This window comes from Manis pentadactyla, chromosome 13 (assembly GCF_030020395.1).
Source record: "Manis pentadactyla isolate mManPen7 chromosome 13, mManPen7.hap1, whole genome shotgun sequence".
NCBI classification, from domain to species: domain Eukaryota; kingdom Metazoa; phylum Chordata; class Mammalia; order Pholidota; family Manidae; genus Manis; species Manis pentadactyla.
In genome coordinates, this window is record NC_080031.1 from 104,440,335 (window position 1) to 104,452,227 (window position 11,893).

Below are 11,893 nucleotides of genomic sequence, written 5' to 3' on the forward strand. Positions count from 1 at the left end.
CAGGGAGTTGGGTGGGGAGAAAGCTTCGGTGGCTCCCACAGGCCGACCGTTTCAGATTGTCTTGGCCTGAGAGAAAACAGCTGGTCTCCCTCGGAGAGAACAAAAGGCCAAGAGGTAAGTTGGATGCTGATGGATCCTTTTGACTTGTGTCGTTCCAGAGTTACTGTGAATAGCTCACTGTCCCCACGCTTCCCTCTGACGATGACCCTCCCACACATGAAGCCCTTTCCCTCTGATTTCCATACATACCCAGGTTTAGCGACTCCTTGCCTGCACCATTCAGGGCTTCAGCTTTTGTTTCAGCAAAGCCCAGTGCGGATTTCCATTTAATCTTCCATGTGTGTGGCTAGATGGGAACGGATTGGCAAAGGTGGGCCAAGAATAACCTCCAAGATCAGAGCTGGAGCTGGGAATGCCACAGCTAGCGGCCAACTGTTCTTCCCCAAACTCCTCGCCGCTGGGGGAGAGTGGACCTCAGTACTTGGCAGTAACACACTACCAGATTTTTGTTTAAATAAGGAGATGGACACTCCACCCTGTCTGCTACCCGACACTAACAAATATGAGAGGGTATTGAAACAAGTCTGAGTACCTTAGGTTTAAGAGTTTTTCCTGCTTGAGCAAATGAATAGCATGGCAGTGATCTTGATCTACTCCTCTGGGAGCTGCTACCTGCAGGTCCCTTTGCCAGGCCGTGTCTGTGTTCACGGTGGGATCAAGTCCACACTGCCATCTGGCACCTCGAGGTTGGCAGTGAGCATGCTTGTTCATCTGAAGCTCCCCAAAGCAGAAACAAAGGTCAGGATTCAGAAAGGATTGAATCATTTGCCTCTTAGATCCATCCTTTGAAGTAACGTCTCATGGGTCTGAATGGCTATCAAGTGCCCTGCACTGGTGGTTATGAGGTTTTGAGGAGATGCTGGAAATAGAGCAGAATGAAAGTTAGCAAGGCAACGTAGAAACACGTGCAGTGCGGTTGTCTCCCATATTCTGTAGGGCTCACTTACTCACAGAGCAGTTAAATAACCAAAGACAGAAACATACAAGGGGGTATCTTCTTATTGGAAAGGGGAAAATTTATTATTTCCTGGTTCGTGACATGCAGGCAATGTAGACCCCCTCTTCTTAGTTCCAAGATGGTGAGAGCAAAAGAGACCCCTGAAATGCACAAGACGCTGATGCAAGGGACCCTGTTGGGATCCCAACAGCCCCAAGGCAGGGACAGAGGCAGGTGCTGAGCTGGGCAAAGGTTTCTTTTAAACTGTGGGGTACAGATAGGACAAGCACGCTGCCAATCAATGATGTCTCCCCCAGTACAAGACCCGAGCACGTTGCTTGTGGACCCGACTTCAGGGACCTAACCTCGTGGACATCCCTTTCCTTCACAGCGTTTCCTCTCTCTGACACTATTGCTATTTCAATGGTTATCTTATCGAAATGCCTCAAAGTAACCTAGAAAAGAGACAGAGAAGAGGCAGCAAGGAGTTGGGATCAAATAGTCTGGGAAGGAACCGGAGAAGGAGGTCCGAGGACTTGTGAGAAGTCTGGCCTGATGTGCAGCGCTGACATCCCGAGGGCAGGTTAGGGTCGCAGGGCCTCGGGACCTCCCCTGCTACTCCCGCTGGGTCAGAATCGGGATTTCAACAGGGCCAAGTGGCACATGCACGTTAGAGTCTGAGAAGCAGTGGTGTCTGAGGCATGGCAGAATGGGTGCAGACAGCCTTGGAGGCAAGGAGGGGAGGCTGAAGGCAAAGGGATGCAGGGGGCCGGCTGTTCCCCGGGGAGCCATTGAATTGGGTGATGTGGGAGATGCCATGTGGGTAATGAAAGTGCCACCAGTGGGTGGAATTGCACTCCATGTTTGAGTGAAGAAATCTTTATTAACAAACCTTTAAAAATTTGTTACCTGGTATAAAAAATTTTCAATGTAAGTTTAGCAGCAAAATATAAACAGAAAGAAGATAACAAAAGTTAACTATAATTGCAACCATCAGATATAGCCATAGTTATCATTTTAGCCTATCTTCCATTTTCTTTGTGGGTGTGTATATACATGTATATATATACACACACACATCACATGTATATACATATATACAATTGTAATATATGCATGCAATTCATATATATACATGTATGTATGTATACAATGTATATAAAATATATACTCTATGTAATTCATATAGGTAAAACATTTATTATTAACACTATAAATATATGAATTATATTTAACACTATAAATATATGAATTAGCACATGAAATGTATGAATAAATGCTGAACAGTTCATTAATATGTTAATATGTCCATATATAATCATTTATATGTAATATATTGATTTTATAGGAACAGGAATATGAATGTGCTATATCTTTCATTTCCTGCTTAAATTTATTTTGACATTTTTCTGCAAGTGAATTTTAAGAAGGGCTATTTTTTATTAATAACAGTGGTTTAACAAAAGAACATTAATACTGGAAAGAGTGACCGCACTAAATGCCGGTGCAGGGGTCAAGGGCAGGCGGCCCCAAGAGCCCCGCTTCCAGCGCAGATCACATCGAACAGGAAACAGTCAAGGGCCCAGAGACCCAGAAAGAACCTTTGGCCTTTCCCCTGATTTGGACAGAGGATGTGCTCTGGAAAGAGGGCTTCTCACCACAGAGAACTAACTACATTCTAATAGGAACTGGGGGTGGCGGGCAGAGGAATTCAGCAAAGTGTGTCCGTTGAAACTCCTCTCTGTGCCATTGTTCCTGTGATGCCCGCCCACATCCACTCTCTCTCATCTCCCCGGGAATTGTCTTCCTTTCCTTTGAAGCCTCAGACCCCCGTCCCCTGCTCCTTAGTTCAGGGTGATGGATATACCCCATTTTGCCTGTCTTTGGAATCTCCTGCCTGTATGGATACCCCGTATGCAATGAAATTCTCCTCTTAATCCATCTAATGTCAGTTTGATTCCTAGACCAGCTAGAAAAACCTTGAAGGGTAGAAGACAACTTTTCCTCCCAGGACTATGAGGTTAGAAATCGGGATGGTGGTTAACCATTCAGGAGGGGCAGATGGGAAGCGATGGGGACGAAAGGGCTTCTCGAAGGTCAGTAATGACCTATTTCTCTTTTTTTATTTTTTATTTTGAGAGGGCATCTCTCATATTTATTGATCAAATGGTTGTTAACAGTTAACAACAATAAAATTCTGTACAGGGGACTCAGTGCACAATCATTAATCCACCCCAAGCCTAATTCTCATCAGTCTCCGATCTTCTGAAGCACAACAAACAAGTTCTTACATGGAGAACAAATTCTAACATAGTGAATAAGTTCTTACATGCTGAACAGTACAAGGGCAGTCATCACAGAAACTTTCAGTTTTGATTTCGCATTATGAACTATAAACAATCAGGTCAGATATGAATGTTCGTTTGATTTTTATACTTGATTTATATGTGAATCCCACATTTCTCCCTTTTTTTTTTAAAATAAAATGCTTAAGTGGTAGGTAGATGCAAGATAAAGGTAGAAAACATAGTTTAGTGCTGTAAGAGGGCAAATATAGATGATCAGGTGTGTGCCTATAGACTAGGTATTAATCCAAGCTAGACAAGGGCAACAAAACATCCACGGATGCAGAAGATTTCTCTCAAAACAGGAGGTGGTGAGGTTCTAAGCCTCACCTCTGTTGATCCCCAATTTCTCACCTGATGGCCCCCCTGCAACTGTGCCTGTCTTAGGTTGTTCCTCCCTTGAGGAATCTTACCTGAGTAATGACCTATTTCTTGAATGGTCATGAAATACACTTCAATAAAGTAGTTTGGTAAACATAAAATGATGTCATACTTTTAGTACATTTGGAAAATAAAGTATCAATAGCTATTATCATTTTAATAAGTTCCCCAATCTTTTTGTTTCTTTTGGAAATGTCTCTTTTTTTCCTCCTAAATCCATCTAATGCATACTTGCTAAAATAAAACCCTAGAAGATCGAAATGTGTAAACTAGAAAGAGAAAGACCAGTGTCATTCCATCCCGTGCGGATAAGTCCTTTTAAAATTTAGTGCTTATTCGGGAAAAGTTTGTTTTTAAAATGGATCTTTTATTTTAGTAAAATAAGTGAGGTTTTGATGACTTTCCTTTTTTTTGTTTTTGTTGCTGCTTTGGTTGGTTTGTTTTATGAATCGTCCTTTCCAGACCTCCTCGTATACTGACCTCTATTCAGTAAGTGAAAGTGAGTCCTGCCCTTCGGGCTCATTTCCTCACCACCTCCCATCCTTTGCAATTGGGTGACACGTTTGGGAATCAGAGAAGAGACAAAGGAAAAGGGAGATCAACTTTGAGGGGACCCACAGGTCATCCTGTAAGGGAGCTGTTGGTAAGAATCACACTGGGGCTGGCAACGACTTGCTCATCTCATGCAAAAGCCAAGAGTCACCCTTTGCACCCTCAGAGCCACCTCAGGCTTCAGGCCAGCGCACAGCAGAGATCTGGAAAAGAAGAAAACGGCTGGTGACATGAGATCTCATGCAGTTTCCGCTCTGCGCTGGGTTGTAGTGGGGAGGTGGATTCTCAGAACAACTGGTGTTTTTGAAATCATGTAAGCCAGTGGTTCTCCACAGGGGCCGGCCTGGCTCCCCAGGAAGCAGCCACAGGGTCTTCTGGGAGAATGCAAACGGTTGTGGGTGTTACTGTAAGTAAGGGGTGGTGATGAGGCTTGCTGCTGGCATCAGAGGTTAGGGGTACGGCTTAACAAATGACCGCGCAGGAGACGGTCCCCCCGCAGCAAAGAACGACCCGAGCAGAGGCGGCAGCGCTGCCGGGAGTGTGTGCGTGGGCCGTGCCCGCGCGCAGGTGTCGCGGGTGGTGGGTTTCCCCGACCAGGTGTGGAGGTGAGCAGGCAGCCATTGACAAGTTTTCTTCATCCCTTCGGAAATGTCTATGGTGGAGGGCAGATGATGGGTCAGTTCATTTTACAATGATTTGGGGGCACAGAACTCGCAGTATTCAAGTCGACTGGCGCTGTGTTGCCAGAATTAGTCAGAGAGTATCGACCGCCCCAGTCTGGTGGAAAACAGCTAAACTGATTAATCCCGTAGAGGCTGTTCGGCAGATGCCCGCCGGGCTCCCCTGGGAGAAAGCACCGCTCGGCGGAAACGCTGTGCAGCAGGAGCAGGCGGTGAGGACGGCTGCAGAGGTGGGGGGACCCGGACGCCCTTTGCAGCACAGAGGACCCATTGTGGGACCCTGGGCACACGTCATTTTGTGGCTCTAGAACTCTCCCTCCCTTATTTGTAAAACAACGGAGACGGAAGGAAAATTAGTATTTGTTAGGAATCTGTTCTTTATTAGATACCTTTATAACTTTCGTTCATTTCGTTCTCATCATAGCTTGATGAAGTAGATATTGGTATCTCCATATTACATTTGAAGCTCAGAGAGGTTAAGTTATCTGCCCAACATCACACAGCTAGGAAGTAGCAGGGCCGGGATTTCAACTGAGGTGTCCTGACGGCTTTTATTTTTCACCTTTCCTTGCATCCTGTTTCCTCAGTCTGTAAAATAGATGCTGCATGGGTGTTTGTGTGAAGGTTTATTGATTTAATGTGCACAGCCCCAGAAGGCAGTAGACATTAAGTAAATGCTGAGAATAATTTTTTATCATTATTATTTTGACACTTTTCATGCTCCAAAATTGTCCTTATTTGTAAGAAACAGCCCCTTAGAAATGAAATCCTTCATTATTAATAGATACCAATTATGACGCACAAAATTCCTTTGGAATAAAAACTTACAATTTCTCTTTTCTGGCTGAATCAAGAAAAGGCTCATGACCTGATAGCCTGACCTGGAGACAGAAATCAGGCTGACCAGGCTTGAGTGCCCCATTCACCGAGCAGGGGTCTTGCATGCCTGCTGGCAGGCGTGTGCAGGGTAAACGATGCCGCTAGCAATGCCACTGAACAAAGCAGCTCCAGCAGGAGCTCACGGATTCCTCCCCTCGGTTATCAGGCCCTGGAAGTGCTCTGCAAGGATTCTCAAGTGCTAGAGAAAAGGATCCCAGTCTGGGAGGATGAATAATTCAGTGTTAGTGGTAAGTTTGGGGGAAACATGAGTGTGGGAGACTCCCTGGGACTCTGTTAGTTGTGCTTAGAGGCAGTCCCTTGCAATATGTGGCTCTAGACTCCTGCAACCCACTGGCACCCCGCTCCCAGCGTCCACTTCCTGCCTCACCTATCAAGCTCCATTCTCAGACTCACACCTCCAGTAGTGGCACCTATGGCTGGTGTTAAAATGCAAACGCTACTTGGGAGCAACAAATGCATGAATATATTAGCACATATTAACACTGTGTTTGTTTGTCAGATTAGCAGTCCCTGAGAGAGCAGATCCCTGGGGAAATGGGAGCTATTTTGCACCAGTGGGGTTTGGTCTCTGCTTTGATAGAGATGTATCATCACATCCTTCGATTTTTACAGACTTGCTCCAGGCTTGACAAGAAGCCAGGTGCGTGAGGTTAGGATTGGATCCCAGGTCACAGGACTAGGAAGGTGCAGGGCCTCCTCTGAAAGCTGCTTCTCAGTCTAAATTCCATCCTAGCAGCTAGTGGCTTGTCATTAGGAAGAATGTGACTGCTTGGTAAAAAAGCATGGACTTTGGTGCTTGAGTTTGAAGCGTTGGGTTTGGCAAGGTTTGGGTTGAAGAGGACAAGTTACTTTGCATTGGCTTCCAGACAACAGAGAGAAGGTGGGAACGTACTGTCCCCCAGGCAAGGTGTGTATTTGCAGGGAAGGGGTCTGTATATGTGGCAGTGGTCCTTTTGCCAGAACGTGCTCTGACTTTATTTACCGCCTGAACCAAAGCAGTATGCCTTGGGTCTGGGCTCCTGGTCCTTCACCAAGGGAGAGCCCCCTGCCTTTGCCCCTATACTCTGTCTCACATGCAGGGGACAGGGGAGACTGGCCTTAGGGGAAATCTGTCACCCCTTGGGGCCCTGTCTGGACCATCCTGGACTGACTTTCATGAAAAGCACCTAGCATGAGGGGCCTGGCATGTAGCAGGTATAGATGGTTGGTGCCAAATGCTAGAAACACGTCTTGAACTCAAATTCAAAGAAGAAGTGTTGGAGACCTCATTCAGGCAGTTACACCCGTGCAGGCAGGCCCATCCCAGACGTCTGCAGGGCTCGGGGCAGGAGTACACAGGGAAGGCAGAGGCTTTATGTGTAGATGTTTGAAGACAATAAATCAGGCTTAAACACTGTTATACAGAATATATTCTATCATCCTTACTTCACCTTCTTAATGACCAAATCAAAATGTGTATAGCTTTGGCTTTTGTATTACTGTAAGTCTGCAAAATACCAGAGCCCTGAATTTCATTATTGTTGCATACATCTGGGTATTTTGTTAATAGGCGAGCAACATTTGAATGACTGAGTAAATAAAGATGTATATAACCGATAAATTATTATATTCTCATTCCTTCAAATGTTTTCTTAACTTCTTTCAGCTAAAACCCCAACAATGCTGTTATGGTCAAGATTTTTCCAAATAATCTGGTTTGTAATGGTAAGTATTAAAAGCTGAAAAAATATAATTGTATCCAAAATGTCCACAATCTGATTACGTCTTCCTGAAAAAAAGTAAATTACAATAAATGTGATGTCATGAAACATGAACATATTTCCAAGTGTTCAGTTATTTTTTCTAAATTATGCAAAATTAAAAACTAAAAATAAGGAAAACTCAAATTATTAATAATGAATACAATGCTTAAAAATATATTATTCAATTTAATTTTAATTACATTAAAAATTTTTAATTACCTCTTATTAAATAATTCTTTGTTAATTAAACTATTTACAATCCCAGCACTCAATCATGTAATGGACATGGGAGGAATCTGCAACTCGCTATGAAATGTAAGAGTAACATGAGCTGTTTAATATTACCAAATATTCCTCGACCGCCAGGGGTAATTCCTCAGTGCCTCCGAAACTATGAATTGGAAGCTCAATGGAAGCAAGAAAATGGACACACTCTGGGAAAAGAATATTTTGCTGTATAGGAATCTACTGCCTTCATACTATACGAGAGAAGATTTGACAAGTTAATTCACTTTTCCTTTTACCTAAGCATGCTTGCTGCTCAAATCCTCTCCTCCCTCTGAAGCGGCGTCTGTCTCCCAACTCCAGCACATAACCACAAACATTCACAGCTTTGGAACATAATGGCCATTTTTAGAGGGACTGGGACAAGAGAGGTGGAGAAACGTGTCTTTGGCCTGAGCAGTATTAAACAGGAGAGTGCATGTTTGGGACTTAGGGTCTGAGTGCTAGAGTCTAGCACTGTGCCAGGCCTGAGTGCTAGAGTCTAACTGCCAGGGTGCCTGGGCATTCTTCAGTTCATTTCACGTGTGTTTATTTTATGCAGCTCCGTCCAACTGCCGAGCCTGGAGTAGAGCACCCTCTGGCCTGGGTGTGAAGGCGGTATTGGATACATGACGCTAGGCAAGTCATTCCTCTGAACACGGCCTCCTCTCGCCTGAGAAATGGGCATATTACCTCTCGATCAACTTAGAAAGTTCTTGAAAAAAGAAAACAGTGTGTTTGCATGCCCTTTTGGAATATATTTACAATTTTGGTGAAAGCTTGGTATTGAAGGAGCAAAGCCTCTGCACAAATAGGGTTTATTATTTGCCTGGATTTCTTTTTTATGTGTATGTATTAAAGGAATCAAAGAGTGAATTAAGTGAACATTATCATCACTGCATATCAGGTGTCATTGAGCTATAGGCATTTCTCGTAAGGCAGGCCTTTGTGCACAGGATCGTGGAAGGGTCGTATTCTTTGCCTTCCTGATACTGTAAAGCACATTTAAAGTTCTGAAACCTCTACCAGGTAACGTGGAGGTGGCGCTTATCCCATGACGTCAAGTCACGTCAGCATCTGGCTGTTTATCTGCATGTGACGGCGACAGTATCAGTTCCAACTTTCAATGAGACGGATCATTCATTGGCATCTTGCCTTCTCATTTCTTTATCTTGCCCATTTTTTCTAATAATACTTTGCAAGTTTTGAGAACACATGTAGTGCCAGGCCCTGCGCTAAATTTTTTGCATATAGCATCTCCATAAGTCCTCATAATAACCTGGTTTTGTTATTATGATTCCCACTCTAAAAACAAGGAAACAGAGATTAAACGATTTGCTCAGGATCGTATAGGTAGTGAGCGAAAGGACTAGAAACAAAATTAGTTTAATTTCAAATGATTATACTGTACTGTCTGCTCTGGGGATTATGGGCGATGTCAGTCCGGGTTCCAGGTTGGACTCCCCTGCCCTTGATTCCTCTGTTTGGATTAGAGATAGTGGGCTGATCGCTCTGGGAGGGGAGCTCTTTGGGGAGCATCTGTCTGACCCAGAAGTCCGAGTTGGGACTTCCTGTTGCCCGTTGTGTTGGATTACAGAGTGCTCATTCTGAGGGCTCCGGTTCAGGACCGTGTAACTTTGATGTGAATGAAAACATCAGCGTGTTTTTTTGGGCACAGCTGTGTAATCAAAGCCACACAGCCTAGATGGATCTCAGCTAATTGGTTCAATGGAAACTTTACAGCTGGGATGGGATGGAACGGAGCCATCTGCTATTTGTGTGTGCAGACCAGACTCAGTCACGTTCCCTGGCCGCCACGGAAACCAGTGCCCTACTTTGTGAAGAGGCACAGAGCGGGGGTGGGGGGTGGGGGGTGCCCAGAAATAGCTAAACTGTTTAACATTTGCAGACATGCACAGTAATATACTTGCTGTCGATACGCTGCACACACATTAGGAGGGATTGTGACAGCACTGCTGACACACTATTGATTCATGGCACAGGCCGTTTATCTGTGACAAGAAAACATCAGTTGATATTGACAAATCATCTGAAAATACCTACTTGCACTCTATCAAGTTGAGTGAAACATACAGTAAACTGACTGCAGGGTGTCAGGATGGATCCACAGGGAGAGAGTGTGTCCAGAAGACATGAGATATTCTCTGTCAGTACACAGCCCAGGGTTCCCGACGATGAAGGAACCCTTACTCCCTCCAAGGCCAAAGGTGGAGAACCAGTTATGCTAGTAATCGGAAAGAGCAGTGAGTGAATGTGAAGGGGGGCTTGTTTATGTCATTCTGGCCTGCTTATTGACCTTGAAAAGTGAGCATGAGAAGCTGACCGATGTGCCCTGGTAGATGGGCCAAAGATTCTAACATATCAAGGGATGAATGCGTGCTCTTGTTTTTAAAGAGTTGCTACTTAAACTATTATTTTATAAGCACATTACAGACTTTTGTCACCATTTCTTGTTGGGGGTGAAAGTTAACAAAGACTTTTAAATTGTGGTGTACATTCTGTCAAGCTAGAGTGATTCCTATGGACTACCTGGAGAAAAGATTGCCATTGGCCTGTAATGTTTCAAAAAATGGATTCACTCATGCAACCAAGATTTATAAGGGTATAGATGAGGGCAAGAGACCATGTCCTTGCCCTCAAGGAGCTTATATTCTAGTTTGGGAGGGAGATGAAAAAAATGTTTAAAATAAAATAACAAATATAAAAATAACCTCACGTTCCGAGACAAAGTTTGAAATGGGTACCTGCCACGTGCAGCAGGAAAGATCTGCCTGGTGATAGTGAACTGTCTTGGGTGTGTCTGGCTGTTCACAAGTCATCCAGGGACCCGTACATCCAGGGCAACACAGGGTAAGGGAGGAGAGCTTGCATTTATTTGGCAAGTACTGTGAGCCAGCACTGTCCTAGGCATTCTCTGGCACATTAAGAATTGTGAGTAGCATCTTGGTGGGAAGAGTTCGGGATCTGAAATCAGATTATTTTGCATATAAAATTTGCATCTACCATATCCTTCTACTGTGACCATGGGAAATTCACACTTTCTGAGCCTTGGTTTCTTCATTCATAAAGTAGAGCTAATACGTTGCTGATTTCAGTAAGGATTCAATGAGACAATATGTTTCTAATACCTGTTAAAGAATAAGTAGTCAACAAATTCATTGAGTCTTTATAACCTTCTGAGATGGGTACTAAGTATCACTATGCCAAGTCTGAGGCTGTCAGAGTTTACCCATCTTACTTAAAGTAAGTCTATCCATCTTGTTTAAAATACTTAGTGTTTTTAAAAGGTTGTATGAGTGGGGTTTTGGGTCCACATGTAACTGATTAGATCTTAACTCTTTTCACTGTATTTAACACTGTGTCATAGCACTTCAATTGTGTGTTTCTACTAACTGTTCCTGCCAACATCTCCATCATTGCCACTGTGGCTTCCGCCACCTACTTCTAAAAGCATCTGACCTTTGCTGAGCCTTAGCAATGTACCAGACACTATGCTAAGCCACGGAATACGCCATCTCACCGAAATCTCAAAATAACTCCCTGTGCTAATGTTACAGGCTGAGAACATGGAGGCGTGCTCTAGGTCAAGAAATTAATACAACTCGAAGCAGCTAACAAGGTATAGGATTGCAATCCAAACCCAGGCAGCCTAATTCCAGAAATTCCTCCCACGAGCTGTGGTACACAATGCATAACCCAGAGGCTTTCTAAGACACTGTAGTTCTGACTGAGCTGTTAAGGCAGCCAGAGGACCCCAAGCAGTCCGGTGACTGTGGTCACCGCTAGCCTGGAGTCAGCACCTGGCTGCCTGCTCAGCAGCAGCCGAGGCCGCCCTTCTCCCTTCAGGGAACCGCTTGGGCCCAGGGAGAATCTAGCTGAACACGTGTTAATTTACAGTGCTCTGATAAGGAAAAGGCAGAAGGGAGGTCTGCCAGTAAAGGCAAAGACTTGGAAGTAATGTATTTTATTACAAAGCTTTCTCATGAGTTACTAATGAAAGTCAAGAAACTG